The sequence below is a fragment of the Schistocerca serialis genome, chromosome 3 (assembly GCF_023864345.2).
Source record: "Schistocerca serialis cubense isolate TAMUIC-IGC-003099 chromosome 3, iqSchSeri2.2, whole genome shotgun sequence".
Lineage (NCBI taxonomy): Eukaryota > Metazoa > Arthropoda > Insecta > Orthoptera > Acrididae > Schistocerca > Schistocerca serialis.
In genome coordinates this window covers 132,885,908-132,911,331 of record NC_064640.1, presented here as the reverse complement: position 1 = coordinate 132,911,331, position 25,424 = coordinate 132,885,908, and the positions used below count along the sequence as shown (strand labels likewise).

General features: G+C 28.8%; 2 long non-coding RNA genes across 2 annotated transcripts; one reads left to right on the top strand and one right to left on the bottom strand.

Moving 5' to 3' along the window:
- Positions 1-994: 994 nt before the first annotated feature.
- On the top strand, positions 995-17,265 carry LOC126469830 (uncharacterized). Its single transcript, XR_007586080.1, has 2 exons — positions 995-2,172; positions 17,150-17,265. It is a non-coding gene; the product is annotated as an uncharacterized LOC126469830 (long non-coding RNA).
- LOC126469831 (uncharacterized) lies at positions 2,368-17,874 on the bottom strand. The gene is made up of 2 exons (XR_007586081.1): positions 17,568-17,874; positions 2,368-2,589 (listed from the first exon to the last, which is right to left on the bottom strand). It is a non-coding gene; the product is annotated as an uncharacterized LOC126469831 (long non-coding RNA).
- Positions 17,875-25,424: the final 7,550 nt, after the last annotated feature.

Below are 25,424 nucleotides of genomic sequence, written 5' to 3'. Positions count from 1 at the left end.
TTGTTATTTTTGTGTTTCTTTTCTTTTGTTTTTCTTTAAATATTTGAATCGTTTATTTTTTCTTATTTTTATACATTTTTAAATTTCTTATTTTGTTTCCATAAGTTTTATTCTTGCTTATTTATTCACTTTTTCTTTGTATTATATGTAAGTTTTGTTAAACTAAATGTTCTATTTTGCAGAAATTTATTTAATTATCAAGTGATTTTGGATTTAGCAATTGATTTAGTATCGGCATAATTCGTGCCAGCAGCCGCGGTTATACGATTGATACAAGTGAATATTATTGGTTAAAACAGTTATTTATATTTTTAGGGTTAAAATATAAATTTGTAAGGTGAAATGTTAAAATTTATTTATAGCTCTTTTTATGAATCTGTGAAATTTGAATAATAAACTAGGATTAGATACCCTATTATTTTAAATGTTAATTATATTTACCTGGGTACTATTAGTTAAGGTCTTTAAACCCAAAGAATTTGGCGGTATCTCATTCCATTCAGAGGAACCTACCTCATGATTGATAATACACGATTTACTCTACTTAATTTATTTGTTTGTATATCTCCGTTATCAGAGAATCTTTTTAGAGTTATAATTCTCAAGATTTATAATTATAAAGTATTTCAGGTCAAGGTGCAGCTTATAATTAAGAGGAGGTGGGTTACAATAGATTTTTGTTTATAACGGATTTGATGGTGAAATACTATTAATGAAGGTGGATTTGATAGTAATTTAATTTATTTAATTTAACTGATATTGGCTCTGAGGTGTGTACACATCGCCCGTCGCTCTCATTATTGATTATTCTATTTTATTACTTTAATTTAGCTTCAATTTAGATGAGATAAGTCGTAACATAGTAGATGTACTGGAAAGTGTATCTAGGAAGAGTTTCAAGATATAACTTATTAGTAAAGTGTTTCATTTACACTGAAAATTTTTCTGTGCAAATCAGGATATCTTGATTATTTATTTTATTATATTTATTTTTTGTTTATTTAATTATTTAATAAAAATAATTTTGTTGAATTTTGTCTTAGTATATTTTGTAGAATTGATTTTTATATTATAGTTTATTGGTAATGTAATTGCTTTATGAAATATTATTTTAAATTTTTAAAAGTAGATTTTATTTATTGTACCTTTTGTATCAGGGTTTATCAAAATTTTAGTATTTACTTTACTTGTCTCGATTTGGGTTGATTTATAAATAATTTATAGTTAATGTATCATAATTATTATTAAATTATTTATAGAAATGAGATGTTAATCGTTTCCCAAGATATCTAGTTTCTTAAGAAAAAATTTAATTTTTTGAAGTTAATTGTTTTTATTTAATTTTTTAGGTATAAATATTAACTTATTTATTCTTTAAGGGATAAGCTTTCAAGTTAATAACCTATAATTTGTTTTAATAAAATATAATAGTAAGCTTTAAACCAGCTATCTTTAAGATTATGTTTTAGTTCATTATTTTTATTTTTGATTTTATAGTTATTTTAGGTTTTTTATTAAGATTATAAATTTAATTTTGAAATTTTTGTAATAATGATAGAATTAGTATATTTATTTGTATATAATTTTTACCTTGTTAATTTATTATAAGGAACTAGGCAAAATTGATACCCGCCTGTTTATCAAAAACATGTCCTCTAGAAAATACTTTGAGGTCTGGCCTGCTCACTGAGCAAATTTTTAAAGAGCCGCGGTATTTTGACCGTGCAAAGGTAGCATAATCATTAGTCTCTTAATTAGTGGCTGGAATGAATGGCTTGACGAGAAATCAACTGTCTCTTAATAAATTTTTGAATTTAACTTTTGAGTCAAAAGGCTTAAATTTTTCTTTAGGACGAGAAGACCCTATAGAGCTTAACATTTTATTTTTATATAGTTTTTTGTTTGTCTTTCTATATTTAATGATGATGTTTTGTGGGGTGACATGAAGAATAAACAAACTCTTCATTATTATATCATTTATTTATGTTTGTTGTTTTGATCCATAATTTATGATCATAAGATTAAGTTACCTTAGGGATAACAGCGTAATTGTTTTTGAGAGCTCATATCAACAAAGCAGATTGCGACCTCGATGTTGGATTAAGAAAAATTTTGGGTGCAGTAGCCCAGTAATTAGGTCTGTTCGACCTTTAAATTCTTACATGATCTGAGGTCAGACCGGCGTGAGCCAGGTCGGTTTCTATCCTAAGATTATTAATTCATATTAGTACGAAAGGACCATATGGTTGAAATATTTTTTATTTTATTGATTAATACTAATTAAATTACTATTTTGACAGATTAATGTGTTGAATTTAGAATTCATTTATGTAGATTTTTTCTACAAATAGTATTGATACTTTCTGATTTATTTATGTTTATTTTGAATTTTCTTTTATTAGTTATTTGTGTTTTAATTAGTGTTGCTTTTTTAACTTTATTAGAGCGTAAGGTTTTAGGTTATATTCAAATTCGAAAGGGTCCAAATAAAGTAGGTTTTGTCGGAATTCCTCAACCCTTTAGTGATGCTATCAAGTTAATTTGTAAGGAGCAGCCAATTCCTATTATATCTAATTATTTACTTTATTACTTTTCTCCTGTTTTTAATTTAATAATTTCCTTGGCTGTTTGAGTGATTTTCCCCTACTTAACTTATATATGTTCTTTTTCTTATGGATTTTTGTTTTTTTTATGCTGTACTAGATTAGGTGTTTATACTGTTATAATTGCTGGTTGGTCTTCTAATTCAAATTATTCTTTACTAGGTTCTCTTCGTTCTGTTGCTCAAACAATTTCATATGAAGTTAGTTTGGCTTTAATTTTATTATCTTTAATTATTTTAATTGGTAGTTTTAACATGTTTGATTTTATAAACTATCAGCTTTATTGTTGATTTATTATTATTTCTTTTCCTTTAGCTTTAGCTTGTTTTGCTTCTTGTTTAGCTGAAACTAACCGTACTCCTTTTGACTTTGCCGATGGTGAATCTGAGTTAGTTTCAGGTTTTAATATTGAATATGGTGCAGGAGGTTTTACTTTAACTTTTTTAGCTGAGTATACTAGAATTGTTCTTATAAAAATGTTATTAGCTTTAATTTTTTTAGGTGGTGATTTTTATTCTTTTATATTTTTTATTAAGCTTGCTGTTATGTCCTTTGGTTTTATTTGAGTTCGTGGTAGATTACCACATTTTCGTTACGATAAGTTAATGTACTTAGCTTGAAAAAGTTTTTTGCCATTATCTTTAAATTTTTTTATTTCCTTTGTTGGTTTAAAGATTTTATTTATTTCATTTATTTAGTGAAATTTTTTAAGAAAAGTTAATAGAAGAGTTAAACTTCTAGTTTTATGTTTTCAAAACATATGCTTTTCCTAAGCTAATTAACTTATTATTCCTTAATTAGTTTATCTCATGCGTTTGCAACATGCACATTAATTAAGAAGTATGTAAAGTAAATAATTGTTAAGATTTGTCCTGTTATAATATAAGGTTCTTCAACAGGCAGTTTTCCAATTCATGTTAATAAGCATACAACAACTACTATAATTCAGAATAAAATCTGGTTGATAGGATAGAATTGAATACCTCGGAATGGTGTTTTACTATAAAATGGTAAAATTATTAAGATTCTAATTGATAAGAATAATGCAATAACACCTCCGAGTTTATTAGGGATTGACCGAAGAATTGCATATGCAAATAAGAAGTACCATTCTGGTTGAATATGGACAGGAGTTACTAATGGGTTGGCAGGTACAAAATTATCCGGATCCCCTAGGAGGTAAGGATTAATCAAGCACAATATAATTAATAATGATGTTATTAATACAAATGTAATAGAGTCCTTGAAAGTAAAGTATGGGTGAAATGGAATTTTTTCAATATCTCCATTTAGTCCTAAAAGGTTATTAGACCCTGTTTGGTGAAGGAAAAATAAATGAATTGCTGCTATTGCAGCAATAATAAATGGTAGTACAAAATGAAATGTAAAGAATCGATTTAATGTTGCATTATCAACAGCAAATCCTCCTCACACTCATTGAACTAAATCTGTTCCTAAGTATGGGATTGCTGATAATAAATTAGTAATTACTGTTGCACCTCAGAATGATATTTGACCTCAAGGTAAAACGTATCCTATAAATGCAGTTGCTATAACTAAAAATAGGATTACTGTACCAATTATTCAGGTGTGTATGTATATATAAGATCCGTAGTAAATTCCTCGTCCTACATGCAAATAAATACAAATAAAAAATATAGAAGCTCCATTTGCATGTAAGGTTCGAATAATTCAGCCATTATTTACATCTCGGCAGATGTGAACTACACTACTAAATGCTATTTCAATATTTGATGTATAATGTATAGCTAAAAATAGTCCAGTTACAATTTGAATTACCAAACATAGCCCTAGTAGGGACCCAAAATTCCATCAAAATGAAATATTTGTTGGTGTGGGTAAATCAACTAAAGAGTTATTAATGATTTTAATTAAAGGATGTCTCAATCGTAAGGGTTTATTCATTAGTAAATTATCTTATTTTACGAATAGGACCCTGGTTAATGTTGGTGATTTTAACAACTGCTAATAGTGCTAAAAATAAATAAACTATTATTATTATTGTAATAATGAATGTTGGTCTATTATATAGTTTTTCTAAAGATATTGTTATTTCTTGATAATTGATTGAATTATCAATATTTATAGTTTCAGTATTTTTGAAAAAGTCTATTAATATTGTTATATCTAAAATAATTAATGTTGATATGATAAATATTCATATTGTTAAGGTAATAATTATTGTAATTGATTTAGGTTGAAATATTTCGTTTGATGCAATTCTCGTAATATAAATAAATAGAACTAATATACCACCAAGAAATGTTAAAAATAAAATATATGATAACCAATATCTTTCCATTATTGTTCCTGTTATTAGTCCAACTAAAAAAGTTTGTAGGATAATGAAAAGCATTATTGATATTGGGTATCTTAATTTAATAAAATTAATATTTATTACGTTTGATAGTGATATAATTATTATTTTGATCATTTCAGGGGTTAGTTTATTTAAAATATCGGTTTTGGGGACCAATGATGGAAAGCTTTCCACCTCTGAAGTTTTAAAAGCAGGGGCCAGACTTATTTCCGGTTTACAAGACCGGCGTTTTTTTTAAACTATTAAAACTAATGTTTATATTCTCTGTCTTTACTTCTTTATTAATTTATTTTGCTGGTGTTTATGTTTTTTCTTCTAAACGTAAGCATTTATTAATGGTTCTTTTGAGATTAGAATATATTGTTCTTTCTTTATTTATGTTGGTTATTGTTTTTCTTATTGAGTTTGATTATGATTATTTTTTTCCTGTTATTTTTTTGGTTTTTTCTGTTTGTGAAGGTGCTTTAGGCCTTTCTATTTTAGTTTCAATAATTCGTTCTCATGGTAATGATTTTTTTAATTCTTTTGGTTTATCTTTATGTTAAAGTATTTATTTATAACTATTTTTTTGATCGCTCTTTGTTTAGTTAATAATTGTTGATGGTTGGTTCATTCTTTAATGTTTCTGTCTAGTTTTGTTTTTATGATTTGTGTTTATTCATATGCAGATTTAAATATGATTAGATATTATTTTGGTATTGATTATTTTTCTTTTAGTTTGATTCTACTTAGTTTTTGAATTTGTTCTTTAATAATTACTGCTAGAGGTTCAGTTTATTTAAGTTCTTATCATTCTAATTTTTTTGTTTTTATAGTTTTAATTTTAATGATTATGCTTTATTGTTCATTTGCTAGATTGAGTCTTCTTTCTTTTTATATTTTTTTTGAGGCTAGATTGGTTCCTACTTTACTTTTGATTTTGGGTTGGGGCTATCAACCTGAACGGTTGCAGGCTGGTGTTTATTTAATTTTTTATACTTTGGTTGCTAGATTGCCTTTATTATTAGTGTTATTTAGGGTTTATGATTTTTCTAATACTTTATACTTTCCTTTATTGGTTGATTTTGGTTCTTATTATTTTATGTTTTATGTTTTTATAATTCTTGCTTTTTTAGTTAAGATGCCAATATTTTTGGTTCATTTGTGGCTTCCTAAGGCCCATGTTGAGGCCCCTATTTCAGGTAGAATAATTCTTGCTGGTGTTTTATTAAAGTTAGGTGGTTATGGTATTTTTCGGGTTATAAAGGTTATTTCTTATTTGGGTTTAAAGTTTAATTATTTTTGATTGTCTTTAGGCTTATCCGGTGGGGTTATTGTTAGATTTATTTGTTTTCGTCAGGTTGATTTAAAGTCTTTAATTGCTTATTCTTCTGTTGCTCATATAAGAATGGTTATTGGAGGATTGATAACTATGAATTGATGAGGTTGTATAGGTTCTCTTTCTTTAATGGTTGGTCATGGTTTGTGTTCTTCTGGTTTATTTTGTCTATCTAATATTATTTATGAGCGTTTAGGTAGACGAAGATTATTAATTAACAAGGGTATAATTAATTTAATGCCAAGAATGGCTTTATGATGATTTCTTTTGAGATCTTCTAATATAGCCGCTCCTCCTTCTTTAAATTTGGTAGGTGAACTTAGATTATTAAATAGAATTATGTCTTGATCTTCTTTTAGATTTCTTGCTTTAATTTTTTTGTCTTTTTTTAGAGCTGTTTATACTTTATATATGTATTCTTATTCTCAGCATGGTAATTATTATTCTGGTGTTTATACTTGTTCTCTTGGTTATTTTCGTGAATATCATCTTTTACTTTTGCATTGATTGCCTTTAAATATTCTTTGTTTAAAGGGGGAGTATTTTTTTGTTTAGTTTGCTTAAGTATTTTAATTAAAAATGTTGTTTTGTGGAATCAATGATACGAATTTTTTCATCTTAGGCCGTGAATTTGTTTTCAATTTGTTCTTTGAGTTTTTTTTCTTTATTTTTTTCTAGAACTATAATTTTTATTTTGGGTATTTATTATTTAATAATTGATTATAGAGTTTTTGTTGAATGAGAGCTTTTTAATTTAAATGGTTCTATGGTTGTTATGACTTTAATTTTGGATTGAATGTCTCTTATTTTTATATCTTTTGTTATGTATATTTCTTCTTTGGTTATTTATTATAGAGAGGATTATATATCGGGAGAAAAGAATATAAATCGTTTTATTATTATTGTTTTAATATTTATTCTTTCTATAGGGTTTTTAATTATTAGTCCTAATTTGATTAGAATTTTATTAGGATGGGATGGTTTAGGTTTAGTTTCTTATTGTTTAGTTATTTATTATCAAAATGTAAAATCTTATAGTGCGGGTATGTTAACTGCACTTTCTAATGGTATTGGTGATGTTGCTATTTTAATTTCTATTGCTTGAATATTGAATTTTGGCAGTTGAAATTATATTTATTATTATGATTTTATTTCTAATTCTTTTGAAATAAAGCTTATTACTATATTAATTGTTTTAGCAGCTATAGCTAAAAGAGCTCAAATTCCCTTTTCTTCTTGACTTCCTGCTGCTATGGCTGCCCCTACTCCTGTTTCTGCTTTGGTTCATTCTTCTACTCTTGTTACTGCTGGGGTTTATTTATTAATTCGTTTTAGACCAATATTAGATACTTATAATTGTGGTTGATTCTTACTTTTAATTGGTTGTATAACTATGTTTATGGCCGGTTTGGGTGCAAATTTTGAATTTGATTTGAAGAAAATTATTGCTCTTTCTACTTTAAGACAACTTGGTTTAATAATAAGAATTTTGGCCATGGGCTATCCAAAACTTGCATTTTTTCATTTATTAGCTCATGCTTTATTTAGGGCTTTATTGTTTATGTGTGCAGGTTCAATAATTCATAATTTAAAGGATTCTCAGGATATTCGTTTTATAGGTTCAATTGTTAATTTTATGCCTTTAACTTCAGTTTGTTTTAATGTTTCTAGTTTATCTTTGTGTGGTATACCATTTTTAGCAGGTTTTTATTCAAAGGATTTAATTCTTGAGATGGTTTGTTTAAGATGAATTAATTGTTTGATTTTTTTTCTTTATTTCTTTTCTACTGGTTTAACTGCTTCTTACTCTTTTTCGTCTTTTTTATTATTCAATATCTGGTGACAATAATTTTTATTCTAGATTTTCTTTTGACGATAAGGGTTATTATATTTCTTTTGGTATAATTGGTTTATTGTTTGTTGCTGTTTTTGGTGGTAGTCTTTTGTCTTGGTTAATTTTTCCTGTTCCTCATGTGATTGCCTTGCCTTATTATTTGAAGTTTTTAACTATTACTGTAGTTGTTTTAGGTTCTTATTTGGGTTATCTTATTTCTAATTTTGATTTTTCTCAAAATTTATTTTCTTTAGGTATGCTTTCTTTTGTTAGATTTGCTGGTTCTATGTGGTTTATACCTTTCATTTCAACTAAGTTTATTAGATATTTTCCTTGAAAATTGGGTTATTATTCATCAAAGTCATTTGATTATGGTTGAGGTGAATTATTTGGTGGTCAAGGTTTATATAGACTATTTATTTATTTAATTAGTTATATACAGGGTTGATATGATTCTAATTTTAAGATTTATCTTTTAACTTTTATTTTTTGAATATTTATTTTGGTGGTATTATTTTTCGTTTACTTAAATAGCTTTTAATTAGAGCGTGACACTGAAGATGTTAAGGAAGTATTTTTACTTTTAGGTATTTATAAATATACATATATTATTTTTACAGTGAAAATGTAATGTTTTATTTAAACTATATAAATTTTAGAAATGTTAACGGAGTTTAACCGCTAATATAAAAAGTTAGCAGCTTTCATATTGGCTTTACATTTCCTTAATTGGAACTTTATAGTTCAATTATATTATTAACAGTAATACGCCTCTTTTTGGCTTCAATTAATAAGAATAAGGGTATTTTATTTACCAATCTTCCAGGTCGAAACTGACTGCAATACTTCGCTTCTTATTCTATTTAAGGTTGATTGATTATATCAATACTTTTTGAATGCAACCCAAATGTTATAGTTAACTACAACCCTTTATTCTGCTCATTGTAAGGCTCCTTGATTTCATTCATGGTATAGTCCGCCTAATAATACTATAATAAAAAATATTGTTGATACTGTTCAGATTATAATGTCTGAAGTTTTAAAAATAATTACAATTGGAAGGATTAATGCGATTTCTACATCAAAAATTAAGAAAATTACTGCAATTAAGAAGAATCGAAGTGAGAATGGTATTCGTGCTGATCTTTTTGGGTCAAATCCACACTCAAATGGTGATCTTTTTTCTCGGTCATTATTTAATTTTTTTGATAATGTTGTTGCAAGGATTATAACAATTATTGGAATAATAAATCTAATAAAAATTCTTGTAGATAAAATTAGGATTGTTTTTCTTGATTTATATCAAGCTTTTTGATTGGAAGTCAAATGTACTATTTATACTAGAAAAACAATTATCTACCTCATCAATAAATAGAAATATATAAGAATAATCATACTACGTCTACAAAGTGTCAGTATCATGCTGCTGCTTCAAACCCAAAGTGGTGTCTTGGTGAGAATTGATTTATTGAATGTCGAAGTAGACATGTTGATAAGAAAATTGTTCCAATAATTACATGTAGACCATGAAATCCTGTTGCAACAAAGAATGTTGATCCATAAACTGCATCTGCAATGGTGAAGGGTGCTTCTCAATATTCATATGCTTGAAGTATAGTGAAGTATAGTCCTAGTAGTACTGTGAAGAATAATCCTTGTAATGCTTGAGTATGATTAGATTCTATTAGACTATGATGTGCTCATGTTACTGTTACTCCTGACGCTAAAAGAATAGCTGTATTAAGTAATGGAATTTGTATAGGATTGAAAGGTTGAATTCCTATTGGGGGTCATAATATTCCTAGTTCAATAGTAGGTGCTAGTCTTCTTCTAAAAAATGCTCAGAAAAATGAAACAAAGAATAGTACTACTGATGCAATAAATAAAATTATTCCTCATCGTAATCCAATTGATACAAATCCCGTATGTAGTCCTTGGTATGTTCCTTCTTGGACTACATCTCGTCATCATTGGATTATAGTTAGAAGTGTAATTCCAAATCCAATTATCAATAAGTTAATGTTAAGTAGGTGAAATCATTTTGCTAATCCTGATACTAGAACTATTGCTCCAATTGCTCCTGTTAATGGTCAAGGTCTGTAATCTACTAAGTGGAATGGGTGGTTTGAGTGAGTTGTTAACATAAGTTTAGTATACTTCTCTAGAATATAAAGTTCTTAAAATTGAGAAAACATAGGCCTGAATTATTGCTACTGCTGATTCTAGAATTAATAGAAGTATTTGTCCAATAATTAATAGTGAAATTAAGTTTATTGCTATAGATGGTCCTGTATTTCCTAGTAACGTTAATAGTAAGTGCCCTGCAATTATATTTGCTGCTAGTCGTACTGCTAGTGTACCTGGTCGAATGACATTTCTAATTGTTTCAATTAATACTATAAATGATATTAATGCAGGTGGTGTTCCTTGTGGAACAAGGTGTGCAAATATGTGATTTGTATGATTAATTCATCCAAATAATATAAATCTTAATCATATAGGTAGAGCAATTGCAAATGTTAATGCTATATGTCTTGTTCTAGTAAAGATGTAAGGGAATAATCCTATGAAATTATTAAATAGTATTATAATAAAGATTGAAATGAAGATGAATGTTGTTCCATTAAATGATTTTGGTCCTAGCAATGTTTTAAATTCATTGTGTAAGGTTAAGTTTAGTTTATTTCAAATAATATTAATTCGTGATGGTGTAAGTCAAAATATTGATGGGATTAATAATAATCCTAGGAATGTTCTAGTTCAATTTAACGATAAATTGAAGATATTAGTTGATGGATCAAATGTTGAAAATAAGTTTGTTATCATTTTCAATTCAAGTTCTTTATATCAATTGTTCTTTTTTCTGCTCTTTTAATAAGGTTTGGTTTAAATGAGAAAAAGTTTATTTGATTAAATAAAATTAATGTAGTCGAAAATATAATAAATAGGGAGAATCATATGAGAGGGGATATTTGAGGGATTTGGATTGAATTCCCCATCAGAAGTAGTCGTTAATTTACTATTTTTTGGTTTAAGAGACCATTACTTACTTTCAGTCATCTGATGTATTTCAAGGTGTACTAATTATTTAGTTATTTTAGATTGACACTCTAATGTTATATATTTTAACTAACTCCTTAGATTATCTTAGATAATCACTTGATAAATAAGTTTACTGAAGTTCTTTCAATTACAATTGGTATAAATCTGTGGTTTGCTCCACAGATTTCTGAGCATTGTCCAAAGAATAGTCCAGGCCGGTTTATTGTAAATGTTCCTTGGTTTAGTCGACCTGGCGTTGCGTCAATTTTAACTCCTAATGCAGGCACTGCTCATGAATGTAGAACGTCTGATGCTCTTGTTAATACTCGTACTTCTGTATTTATTGGTAAAATTGTTCGGTTATCTACATCTAGAAGTCGAAATCCGTCGTTTTCTAGGTCTTGTTCTGGTGTTATATAAGTGTCAAATTCTACATCTATAAAGTCTGAATATTCATATCTTCAATATCATTGTCGTCCAATTGTTTTAATCGTAATTATTGCGTCTACCGAATCATCAAGTAAATATAGAAGTCGTAATGATGGTAGTGCAATAAAAATTAGTGTAATTGCTGGTAGTGCTGTTCAGATTGTTTCAATTAAATGCCCGTGAAGTATGTTTCGGTTTGTATAGGCAATGAATAATATGTAACTTAGGGCATAGCCTACAATTACTGTAATTAATAATAATACGACCATAGTATGATCATGGAAGAATGATAGTTGCTCCATTAATGGTGAAGCTCCATCTTGAAGGGATAAATTTGATCATGTTGCCATTAATTAATTTTTCTAATAAAAGGTCAAACCTTTATTTGTAGAGCTTAAATCTACTGCACTAATCTGCCATATTAGAATCTAGAAATTAATGGTAGCTCTGAGTAATTGTGTTCCGCAGGTGGGTTATTTTGTAGTCATTCTGTTGATCTTCTTATATTAGCTCTAAATATGATTGCCCGGTTTGTAACCATTCTTTCTCATATAATTACAATGAATATAATGATTCCTACAATAGAAATTGTGGACCCAATTCTTGATACTACATTTCATGATGTATATGCGTCTGGGTAGTCTGAATACCGTCGTGGTATTCCTGCTAGTCCTAGGAAGTGCTGAGGGAAAAATGTTAAGTTTACTCCAATAAATATAATTGTAAATTGGATTTTTAATCATGTATTATTTATAGTTAATCCTGTAAATAATGGGTATCATTGAATAACACCTCCTATGATTGCAAATACTGCTCCTATGGATAACACATAATGGAAGTGGGCTACTACATAATATGTATCATGTAATACGATGTCAAGTGATGAATTTGCTAATACTAATCCTGTTAGTCCACCAATTGTAAATAGAAAAATAAATCCTAAAGCTCATAATAACGGTGGATTGAATTTGAATTTAGTTCCATATAGTGTAGCTATTCATCTGAATACCTTGATTCCTGTAGGTACAGCAATAATTATTGTTGCTGATGTAAAGTATGCTCGTGTATCAACGTCTATTCCTACTGTGAATATATGATGTGCTCATACAATAAATCCTATTAGTCCAATTGATAATATAGCATAAATTATACCTAATGTTCCAAATGATTCAATTTTTCCTCTTTCTTGACATACAATGTGAGAAATAATCCCGAACCCCGGTAGAATTAAAATGTAAACTTCTGGGTGCCGAAAGAATCAGAATAGGTGTTGATATAAAGTACCAATATCCTTATGGTTTGTTGAGAATAATCATTTTTGCGGTAAGATGGCTGAATTTAAGGTGGTAGACTGTAAATCTACTTATGAGATGTTTCTCTCTTACCATACTTTAGGTCTTATATTCAATTATGATTCTAGACTGCAATTCTAGAGGTGTAAAATTTTACTAAGGCCTAAAAGATTATTCTTTTAATTATAACTTTGAAGGTTATTAGTTTGTTTAACTTAAGTCCTTACTATAATGAGATTAAGGTTGATGTTGAGATTAATCCTATTGTTGAAATTATTACTGTTATAGGAAGAATAATTCTTGATTTTTGAGACTTTATTTTTATAGATCACGAATTTTCTGTGTATGATATAATTAGGGCTGAGAATCTAATACGTATATAATAATAAAGTGTGATTGTAGTTAATACAACCATAATTGTTATAATAGTTGTTATGTTATTTTCCATCAATGATTGTATTACAATTCATTTTGGTAGAAATCCAAGAAATGGTGGTAAACCACCTAATGATGAAAGGGATAAGAATATTATGAATTTAATTTCAGTTTTTATATTTCTAGCTGAATAGATCTGATTTATAAAAAATAGATTTATTTGCTTAAATAATAGGGCCATAATTAATCTTAATAGTGAATAAATAATAAAGTATAGTTCTCAAATGTTTTCTCTAACTGTTAGGGATCTAATTATTCACCCTAAATGTCTAATTGAGGAATATGCTAGAAGTTGTCGTAGCGATGTTTGATTTAAACCACCTATTGCCCCAATAATAATTCTTAGAATAATAATTGTTCAAATGAAAGTTCTTAGTTGAATACAATAAGATAATACTATTATTGGGGCAATTTTTTGTCATGTTATTAGTGTTAAACAGTTATTTCATCTTGAAGCTCCTATTACTTCTGGAAATCAGAAATGAAAGGGTGCAGCCCCAATCTTTAATGATAATCTAGATCTAATTATTATTGATGGAATAAATTCTGTTTCTCATCCTATTGGATACTTTATTTGAATCAGCAAAATTGAAAATAATAGTATTGTCGATGCTATTGCTTGTACAATAAAATATTTAATTGATGATTCATTTATTATTATATTTTTATTTCTTGTTAGGAGCGGAATAAATGAAAGTAAGTTGATCTCAAGTCCTATTCAAACTCCGAATCAGGAGTTTGATGAAATGGACAGGATCGTTCCTATCATTAATGTTGATAGGAAGAGAAGTTTTGTAGAGTTGTTGGTCATTAAAAAGGAGAGGATTGATACCTCTATAAATGGGGTATGAACCCATTAGCTTGTTTAGCTTACCTTTTTACATTAAGGTGTATGATGCACGTTAGTTTTTGATACTAAAGGAGGTAGTTTAATTCTGTCTTATGTAATTTTTAATGAAGGTAATTTTATTTACTTGATTTACCCTATCAAGGTAACCCTTTAATCAGGCACTTAATTTATATTTAATATATAAATTAAATTTTTTTTTTAGAAATTTGTTTATGTATTATTTTGGTTATTTCTAATTAATTTATCTCGGTTAGGATAATCTGAATATATATTATATATAATAAATAATTTATATTAATATATTACATTTAATTAAATTTAAATACTTATAATGTTATTTTATAATTATTAAATGATTATTTTAATACATTTATTTACCTAGGATTATAGCTACTTATGTTTTTAGCTTAAAATAGGTTATTATATTATAAATTTTATAATAATATGTAAATTAATATTAAATATTATTATAATTGGATATAATAAATATAATTAATATTATTAAATATAAAATTTTATATTAATATAATTAATTATATTAATTATAATAATATAATTTAATATATTATCTATAATTAAATTATTTAACTAATTAATATTTAAGTTAACTTAATATAAAGTTAATTTTATATTAATAACATATTACATTAATTTACATAATTATATTAAATATATTTATTATATTATTTAATCTTTCTTTATTATTAGTGAAAAGAAAGATTAAATAAGAAAGAATATAATACATTTATCGGTATACATGTTCCATATTAATCTTTATTTATATATAATAGAGAAGTTGTTGTGGTCATTCTAGGGTGCGTTTCTTTTTTTTTTGTTATTTTTGTGTTTCTTTTCTTTTGTTTTTCTTTAAATATTTGAATCGTTTATTTTTTCTTATTTTTATAAATTTTTAAATTTGATATTTTGTTTCCAAAAGTTTTATTCTTGCTTATTTATTCACTTTTTCTTTGTATTATATGTAAGTTTTGTTAAACTAAATGTTCTATTTTGCAGTAATTTGATTTAATTATTAAGTGATTTTGGATTTAGCAATTGATTTAGTATCGGCATAATTCGTGCCAGCAGCCGCGGTTATACGATTGATACAAGTGAATATTATTGGTTAAAACAGTTATTTATATTTTTAGGGTTAAAATATAAATTTGTAAGGTGAAATGTTAAAATTTATTTATAGCTCTTTTTATGAATATGTGAAATTTGAATAATAAACTAGGATTAGATACCCTATTATTTTAAATGTTAATTATATTTACCTGGGTACTATTAGTTAAGGTCTTTAAACCCAAAGAATTTGGCGGTATCTCATTCCATTCAGAGGAACCTACCTCATGATTGATAATACGCGATTTACTCTACTTAATTTATTTGTTTATATATCTCCGTTATCAGAGAATCTTTTTAGAGTTATAATTCTCAAGATTTATAATTATAAAGTATTTCAGGTCAAGGTGCAGCTTATAATTAAGAGGAGGTGGGTTACAATAGATTTTTGTTTATAACGGATTTGATGGTGAAATACTATTAATGAAGGTGGATTTGATAGTAATTTAATTTATTTAATTTAACTGATATTGGCTCTGAGGTGTGTACACATCGCCCGTCGCTCTCATTATTGATTATTCTATTTTATTACTTTAATTTAGCTTCAATTTAGATGAGATAAGTCGTAACATAGTAGATGTACTGGAAAGTGTATCTAGGAAGAGTTTCAAGATATAACTTATTAGTAAAGTGTTTCATTTACACTGAAAATTTTTCTGTGCAAATCAGGATATCTTGATTATTTATTTTATTATATTTATTTTTTGTTTATTTAATTATTTAATAAAAATAATTTTGTTGAATTTTGTCTTAGTATATTTTGTAGAATTGATTTTTATATTATAGTTTATTGGTAATGTAATTGCTTTATGAAATATTATTTTAAATTTTTAAAAGTAGATTTTATTTATTGTACCTTTTGTATCAGGGTTTATCAAAATTTTAGTATTTACTTTACTTGTCTCGATTTGGGTTGATTTATAAATAATTTATAGTTAATGTATCATAATTATTATTAAATTATTTATAGAAATGAGATGTTAATCGTTTCCCAAGATATCTAGTTTCTTAAGAAAAAATTTAATTTTTTGAAGTTAATTGTTTTTATTTAATTTTTTAGGTATAAATATTAACTTATTTATTCTTTAAGGGATAAGCTTTGAAGTTAATAACCGATAATTTGTTTTAATAAAATATAATAGTAAGCTTTAAACCAGCTATCTTTAAGATTACGTTTTAGTTCATTATTTTTATTTTTGATTTTATAATTATTTTAGGTTTTTTATTAAGATTATAAATTTAATTTTGAAATTTTTGTAATAATGATAGAATTAGTATATTTATTTGTATATAATTTTTACCTTGTTAATTTATTATAAGGAACTAGGCAAAATTGATACCCGCCTGTTTATCAAAAACATGTCCTCTAGAAAATACTTTGAGGTCTGGCCTGCTCACTGAGCAAATTTTTAAAGAGCTGCGGTATTTTGACCGTGCAAAGGTAGCATAATCATTAGTCTCTTAATTAGTGGCTGGAATGAATGGCTTGATGAGAAATCAACTGTCTCTTAATAAATTTTTGAATTTAACTTTTGAGTCAAAAGGCTTAAATTTTTCTTTAGGACGAGAAGACCCTATAGAGCTTAACATTTTATTTTTATATAGTTTTTTGTTTGTCTTTCTATATTTAATGATGATGTTTTGTGGGGTGACATGAAGAATAAACAAACTCTTCATTATTATATCATTTATTTATGTTTGTTGTTTTGATCCATAATTTATGATCATAAGATTAAGTTACCTTAGGGATAACAGTGTAATTGTTTTTGAGAGCTCATATCGACAAAGCAGATTGCGACCTCGATGTTGGATTAAGAAAAATTTTGGGTGCAGTAGCCCAGTAATTAGGTCTGTTCGACCTTTAAATTCTTACATGAACCGAGTTCAGACCGGCGTGAGCCAGGTCGGTTTCTATCCTAAGATTATTAATTCATATTAGTACGAAAGGACCATATGGTTGAAATATTTTTTATTTTATTGATTAATACTAATTAAATTACTATTTTGACAGATTAATGTGTTGAATTTAGAATTCATTTATGTAGATTTTTTCTACAAATAGTATTGATACTTTCTGATTTATTTATGTTTATTTTGAATTTTCTTTTATTAGTTATTTGTGTTTTAATTAGTGTTGCTTTTTTAACTTTATTAGAGCGTAAGGTTTTAGGTTATATTCAAATTCGAAAGGGTCCAAATAAAGTAGGTTTTGTCGGAATTCCTCAACCCTTTAGTGATGCTATCAAGTTAATTTGTAGGGAGCAGCCAATTCCTATTATATGTAATTATTTACTTTATTACTTTTCTCCTGTTTTTAATTTAATAATTTCCTTGGCTGTTTGAGTGATTTTCCCCTACTTAACTTATATATGTTCTTTTTCTTATGGATTTTTGTTTTTTTTTATGCTGTACTAGATTAGGTGTTTATACTGTTATAATTGCTGGTTGGTCTTCTAATTCAAATTATTCTTTACTAGGTTCTCTTCGTTCTGTTGCTCAAACAATTTCATATGAAGTTAGTTTGGCTTTAATTTTATTATCTTTAATTATTTTAATTGGTAGTTTTAACATGTTTGATTTTATAAACTATCAGCTTTATTGTTGATTTATTATTGTTTCTTTTCCTTTAGCTTTAGCTTGTTTTGCTTCTTGTTTAGCTGAAACTAACCGTACTCCTTTTGACTTTGCCGAGGGTGAATCTGAGTTAGTTTCAGGTTTTAATATTGAATATGGTGCAGGAGGTTTTACTTTAATTTTTTTAGCTGAGTATACTAGAATTGGTTTTATAAGAATGTTATTAGCTTTAATTTTTTTAGGTGGTGATTTTTATTCTTTTATATTTTTCATTAAGCTTGCTGTTATGTCCTTTGGTTTTATTTGAGTTCGTGGTACATTACCACGTTTTCGTTACGATAAGTTAATGTACTTAGCTTGAAAAAGTTTTTTGCCATTATCTTTAAATTTTTTTATTTTCTTTGTTGGTTTAAAGATTTTATTTATTTCATTTATTTAGTGAAATTTTTTAAGAAAAGTTAATAGAAGAGTTAAACTTCTAGTTTTATGTTTTCAAAACATATGCTTTTCCTAAGCTAATTAACTTATTATTCCTTAATTAGTTTATCTCATGCGTTTGCAACATGCACATTAATTAAGAAGTATGTAAAGTAAATAATTATTAAGATTTGTCCTGTTATAATATAAGGTTCTTCAACAGGCAGTTTTCCAATTCATGTTAATAAGCATACAACAACTACTATAATTCAGAATAAAATCTGGTTGATAGGATAGAATTGAATACCTCGGAATGGTGTTTTATTATAAAATGGTAAAATTATTAAGATTCAAATTGATAAGAATAATGCAATAACACCTCCGAGTTTATTAGGGATTGACCGAAGAATTGCATATGCAAATAAGAAGTACCATTCTAGTTGAATATGGACAGGAGTTACTAATGGGTTGGCAGGTACAAAATTATCCGGATCCCCTAGGAGGTAAGGATTAATCAAGCACAATATAATTAATAATGATGTTATTAATACAAATGTAATAGAGTCCTTGAAAGTAAAGTATGGGTGAAATGGAATTTTTTCAATATCTCCATTTAGTCCTAAAGGGTTATTAGACCCTGTTTGGTGAAGGAAAAATAAATGAATTGCAGCTATTGCAGCAATAATAAATGGTAGTACAAAATGAAATGTAAAGAATCGATTTAATGTTGCATTATCAACAGCAAATCCTCCTCACACTCATTGAACTAAATCTGTTCCTAAGTATGGGATTGCTGATAATAAATTAGTAATTACTGTTGCACCTCAGAATGATATTTGACCTCAAGGTAAAACGTATCCTATAAATGCAGTTGCTATAACTAAAAATAGGATTACTGTACCAATAATTCAGGTGTGTATGTATATATAAGATCCGTAGTAAATTCCTCGTCCTACATGCAAATAAATACAAATAAAAAATATAGAAGCTCCATTTGCATGTAAGGTTCGAATAATTCAGCCATTATTTACATCTCGGCAGATGTGAACTACACTACTAAATGCTATTTCAATATTTGATGTATAATGTATAGCTAAAAATAGTCCAGTTACAGTTTGAATTACCAAACGTAGCCCTAGTAGGGACCCAAAATTCCATCAAAATGAAATATTTGTTGGTGCGGGTAAATCAACTAAAGAGTTATTAATGATTTTAATTAAAGGATGTCTCAATCGTAAGGGTTTATTCATTAGTAAATTATCTTATTTTACGAATAGGACCCTGGTTAATGTTGGTGATTTTAACAACTGCTAATAGTGCTAAAAATAAATAAACTATTATTATTATTGTAATAATGAATGTTGGTCTATTATATAGTTTTTCTAAAGATATTGTTATTTCTTGATAATTGATTGAATTATCAATATTTATAGTTTCAGTATTTTTGAAAAAGTCTATTAATATTGTTATATCTAAAATAATTAATGTTGATATGATAAATATTCATATTGTTAAGGTAATAATTATTGTAATTGATTTAGGTTGAAATATTTCGTTTGATGCAATTCTCGTAATATAAATAAATAGAACTAATATACCACCAAGAAATGTTAAAAATAAAATATATGATAACCAATATCTTTCCATTATTGTTCCTGTTATTAGTCCAACTAAAAAAGTTTGTAGGATAATGAAAAGCATTATTGATATTGGGTATCTTAATTTAATAAAATTAATATTTATTACATTTGATAGTGATATAATTATTATATTGATCATTTCAGGCGTTAGTTTATTTAAAATATCGGTTTTGGGGACCGATGATGGAAAGCTTTCCACCTCTGAAGTTTTAAAAGCAGGGGCCAGACTTATTTCCGGTTTACAAGACCGGCGTTTTTTTTAAACTATTAAAACTAATGTTTATATTCTCTGTCTTTACTTCTTTATTAATTTATTTTGCTGGTGTTTATGTTTTTTCTTCTAAACGTAAGCATTTATTAATGGTTCTTTTGAGATTAGAATATATTGTTCTTTCTTTATTTATGTTGGTTATTGTTTTTCTTATTGAGTTTGATTATGATTATTTTTTTTCCTGTTATTTTTTTGGTTTTTTCTGTTTGTGAAGGTGCATTAGGTCTTTCTATTTTAGTTTCAATAATTCGTTCTCATGGTAATGATTTTTTTAATTCTTTTGGTTTATCTTTATGTTAAAGTATTTATTTATAACTATTTTTTTGATCCCTCTTTGTTTAGTTAATAATTGTTGATGGTTGGTTCATTCTTTAATGTTTCCGTCTAGTTTTGTTTTTAATGATTATGCTTTATTGTTCATTTGCTAGATTGAGTCTTCTTTCTTTTTATATTTTTTTTTGAGGCTAGATTGGTTCCTACTTTACTTTTGATTTTGGGTTGGGGCTATCAACCTGAACGGTTGCAGGCTGGTGTTTATTTAATTTTTTATACTTTGGTTGCTAGATTGCCTTTATTATTAGTGTTATTTAGGGTTTATGATTTTTCTAATACTTTATACTTTCCTTTATTGGTTGATTTTGGTTCTTATTATTGTATGTTTTATGTTTTTATAATTCTTGCTTTTTTAGTTAAGATGCCAATATTTTTGGTTCATTTGTGGCTTCCTAAGGCCCATGTTGAGGCCCCTATTTCAGGTAGAATAATTCTTGCTGGTGTTTTATTAAAGTTAGGTGGTTATGGTATTTTTCGGGTTATAAAGGTTATTTCTTATTTGGGTTTAAAGTTTAATTATTTTTGATTGTCTTTAGGCTTATCCGGTGGGGTTATTGTTAGATTTATTTGTTTTCGTCAGGTTGATTTAAAGTCTTTAATTGCTTATTCTTCTGTTGCTCATATAAGAATGGTTATTGGAGGATTGATAACTATGAATTGATGAGGTTGTATAGGTTCTCTTTCTTTAATGGTTGGTCATGGTTTGTGTTCTTCTGGTTTATTTTGTCTATCTAATATTATTTATGAGCGTTTAGGTAGACGAAGATTATTAATTAACAAGGGTATAATTAATTTAATGCCAAGAATGGCTTTATGATGATTTCTTTTGAGATCTTCTAATATAGCCGCTCCTCCTTCTTTAAATTTGGTAGGTGAACTTAGATTATTAAATAGAATTATGTCTTGATCTTCTTTTAGATTTCTTGCTTTAATTTTTTTGTCTTTTTTTAGAGCTGTTTATACTTTATATATGTATTCTTATTCTCAGCATGGTAATTATTATTCTGGTGTTTATACTTGTTCTCTTGGTTATTTTCGTGAATATCATCTTTTACTTTTACATTGATTGCCTTTAAATATTCTTTGTTTAAAGGGGGAGTATTTTTTTGTTTAGTTTGCTTAAGTATTTTAATTAAAAATGTTGTTTTGTGGAATCAATGATATGAATTTTTTCATCTTAGGCCGTGAATTTGTTTTCAATTTGTTCTTTGAGTTTTTTTCTTTATTTTTTTCTAGAACTATAATTTTTATTTTGGGTATTTATTATTTAATAATTGATTATAGAGTTTTTGTTGAATGAGAGCTTTTTAATTTAAATAGTTCTATGGTTGTTATGACTTTAATTTTGGATTGAATGTCTCTTATTTTTATATCTTTTGTTATGTATATTTCTTCTTTGGTTATTTATTATAGAGAGGATTATATATCGGGAGAAAAGAATATAAATCGTTTTATTATTATTGTTTTAATATTTATTCTTTCTATAGGGTTTTTAATTATTAGTCCTAATTTGATTAGAATTTTATTAGGATGGGATGGTTTAGGTTTAGTTTCTTATTGTTTAGTTATTTATTATCAAAATGTAAAATCTTATAGTGCGGGTATGTTAACTGCACTTTCTAATCGTATTGGTGATGTTGCTATTTCAATTTCTATTGCTTGAATATTGAATTTTGGCGGTTGAAATTATATTTATTATTATGATTTTATTTCTAATTCTTTTGAAATAAAGCTTATTACTATATTAATTGTTTTAGCAGCTATAGCTAAAAGAGCTCAAATTCCCTTTTCTTCTTGACTTCCTGCTGCTATGGCTGCCCCTACTCCTGTTTCTGCTTTGGTTCATTCTTCTACTCTTGTTACTGCTGGGGTTTATTTATTAATTCGTTTTAGACCAATATTAGATACTTATAATTGTGGTTGATTCTTACTTTTAATTGGTTGTATAACTATGTTTATGGCCGGTTTGGGTGCAAATTTTGAATTTGATTTGAAGAAAATTATTGCTCTTTCTACTTTAAGACAACTTGGTTTAATAATAAGAATTTTGGCTATGGGCTATCCAAAACTTGCATTTTTTCATTTATTAGCTCATGCTTTATTTAAGGCTTTATTGTTTATGTGTGCAGGTTCAATAATTCATAATTTAAAGGATTCTCAGGATATTCGTTTTATAGGTTCAATTGTTAATTTTATGCCTTTAACTTCAGTTTGTTTTAATGTTTCTAGTTTATCTTTGTGTGGTATACCATTTTTAGCAGGTTTTTATTCAAAGGATTTAATTCTTGAGATGGTTTGTTTAAGATGAATTAATTGTTTGATTTTTTTTCTTTATTTCTTTTCTACTGGTTTAACTGCTTCTTATTCTTTTCGTCTTTTTTATTATTCAATATCTGGTGACAATAATTTTTATTCTAGATTTTCTTTTGACGATAAGGGTTATTATATTTCTTTTGGTATAATTGGTTTATTGTTTGTTGCTGTTTTTGGTGGTAGTCTTTTGTCTTGGTTAATTTTTCCTGTTCCTCATGTGATTGCCTTGCCTTATTATTTGAAGTTTTTAACTATTACTCGTGGTAGCGCGAGCAGCTGTGGATGTAGAGGTCCTTGGTTCAAGTCTTCGCACAACCGAAAATTTTACTTTCATTATTTTTACGTAGGTATATCTGTCCGTTCGTTCATTGACGTCAATGTTCACTGTAATAAGTTTAGTATCTGTGTTTTGCGACCGCATCGCAAAACCGTGCGATTAGTAGACGAAAGGACGTGCTTCTCCAATCGGAACCGAAAACATTTGATCGAAAGGTCATAGGTCAACCGATTCCTCCACAGGAAAACACATCTGATATATTCTATAGGACGCTGGTGACGGCATGTGCGTCACATGACAGGAATATGTTGTCGACCCACCTAACTTGTACACTTGGCGAATGGGTAAAAAAGATTCTTCTACCTTGCCCGATTTAGGTTTTCTTGTGGATGTGATAAAATACGCGCTCATCTGGAGATAGATTGATCGAAATCTGACGAAGGGTAGTGGTTTGAAGGGCAGAGGAAAAAAAGTGCCAAGGCAAGGGCCAAGGGAAAAAAACCTCTGCGAAAGTTAGGTCGGGCGGCAAGAGCAGTAGCAGTTGTCTTGCTGCCTGCGATAGGTTGTGTAAGGATAGGCTTTGTTAGTAGTGGGTATCATGCATGTCGATACCTTGACGTTGTGCGTTTGCGCTGCTCGGCGGCTGGCGCTGGGTGCTGGTACAGAGTCCTCGTTCAGCGTCAGCATCCTGCAACAGTTAGGTTTGCTATCGATCTTGTGTCCGATAGGTCATATACTGGAGGCACAGTGTGAGGGAATGTTGGCAGATTGTTTGTGCGTCTGTGGGCGAGCTCGTCGGTGTCCCTGCTGTGGCCTGTTGGTCGGCACTAATAGCAGCTGGTAGTTGCCAGTCAGTGTTGCTGATATGCAGGGGCTTGCCGACGTTTGTCGCTGTTTGCGTACGTTAGTTAACCATAGGTGGCTATGCCCTAGCTAGCAGTGTCTTTGGCCGCTTGTGTTTCCACCTGTGGTTGTGATCGTAGTTTCCCAGAGTGACGATGAAAGGATTGTTCGAGTGTCTCGAGTTCCTGCATAGTCGTGTGGCGTGTTTTTTGAGTACTTCCTTGAGGGTATCAAGGCGGTATTCATGGTGAAGATCCACGGTGCGTGTGTAGCGTGGAGCATTGCTAATGATTCGTAGCACCTTGTTCTGTATGATCTGCAGGCGGCGCAGTCGTGTGGGAGTTGCATATCCCCAGACGGGAGCTGCGTACGTCATCAGAGGTCTAATCAGTGTCATGTATAAGGACCTCGACACCCTCCTATTCAGTGTGCTTTCCCTGTTGAGCATTGGGTAGAGCTGTTTGAGCCTCGCGTGCACGCGGTTGGCAACGTATTCGATGTGGTCCCCCCATGTAAGTTTCCGGTCCAGCCAGACACCAAGGTACCTGACTTTCTCTCGGAAACGTATTGGGCGTGTATGTAGTGTTATTGGTCTACAGTGTTGGTGTTTGCGCAGTAGTTTCGGTCTGCGTGTGAACAGAACTGCTTCGCACTTGTCGACGTTTACTTTAATACGCCATCGCTCCAACCAAGGCTCAGCTGTTCTGAGTGCTGTCTGTATTCGTGAATTGATGTTCGACGCTTTCCAGTCTTGCGCGAAGATGGCTGTGTCATCCGCGTAGACGGCTAACGTCGTGTTTTGTGTCGCTGGGAAGTCATTAATGTACAGGTTAAACAAGATGGGCCCTAGGATGCTCCCTTGGGGTACTCCAGCTTGGATACCGTGTTGTGTTGATTGTTTATCCTGCACGTTAGTGTTGAAACATCTGTTCGTGAGATATGAGTGTATGATACGTACGAGTCCGTCTGGGAATCCAGCTTCGCTTAGTTTGCGTATGAGTCCGTTGTGCCAGAGACGATCGAAAGCCTTTTCGATGTCTAGGAACACGGCCCCTGTGGCTTTGCTCATGTCGTAGCCGTGTGTTATATGTTCGACTATGCGGAGGAGTTGTTGTGTTGTCGAGTGGTGATTCCTAAAGCCGAATTGCTCCGGTCTTAGGGTGTCGTCGGCGATGCAATGCCTAGTGATACATTTCAGTATTACCTTCTCAACAATCTTGCTGAGCGAACACAGCAGACTGATGGGTCGGTAATTTTGTGGGAGGGAGTGGTCTTTCCCTGGCTTCCTGAACATCAGGACCTTGGCCACCTTCCAAAAGTCAGGGAAGTGTTGGTGTGTCAGGATGGCATTCGTTAAGTGTGTGTGCAAAAAATGGTCAGAACAAATTTATCAGGAGTGGGTAACTGATTTGCAGGGTATGAAAAGGAAATGCAAATTCAAATGTGCTTGCGGTGATATATATTCAGACGTTATGTTGCGTGATGCGATC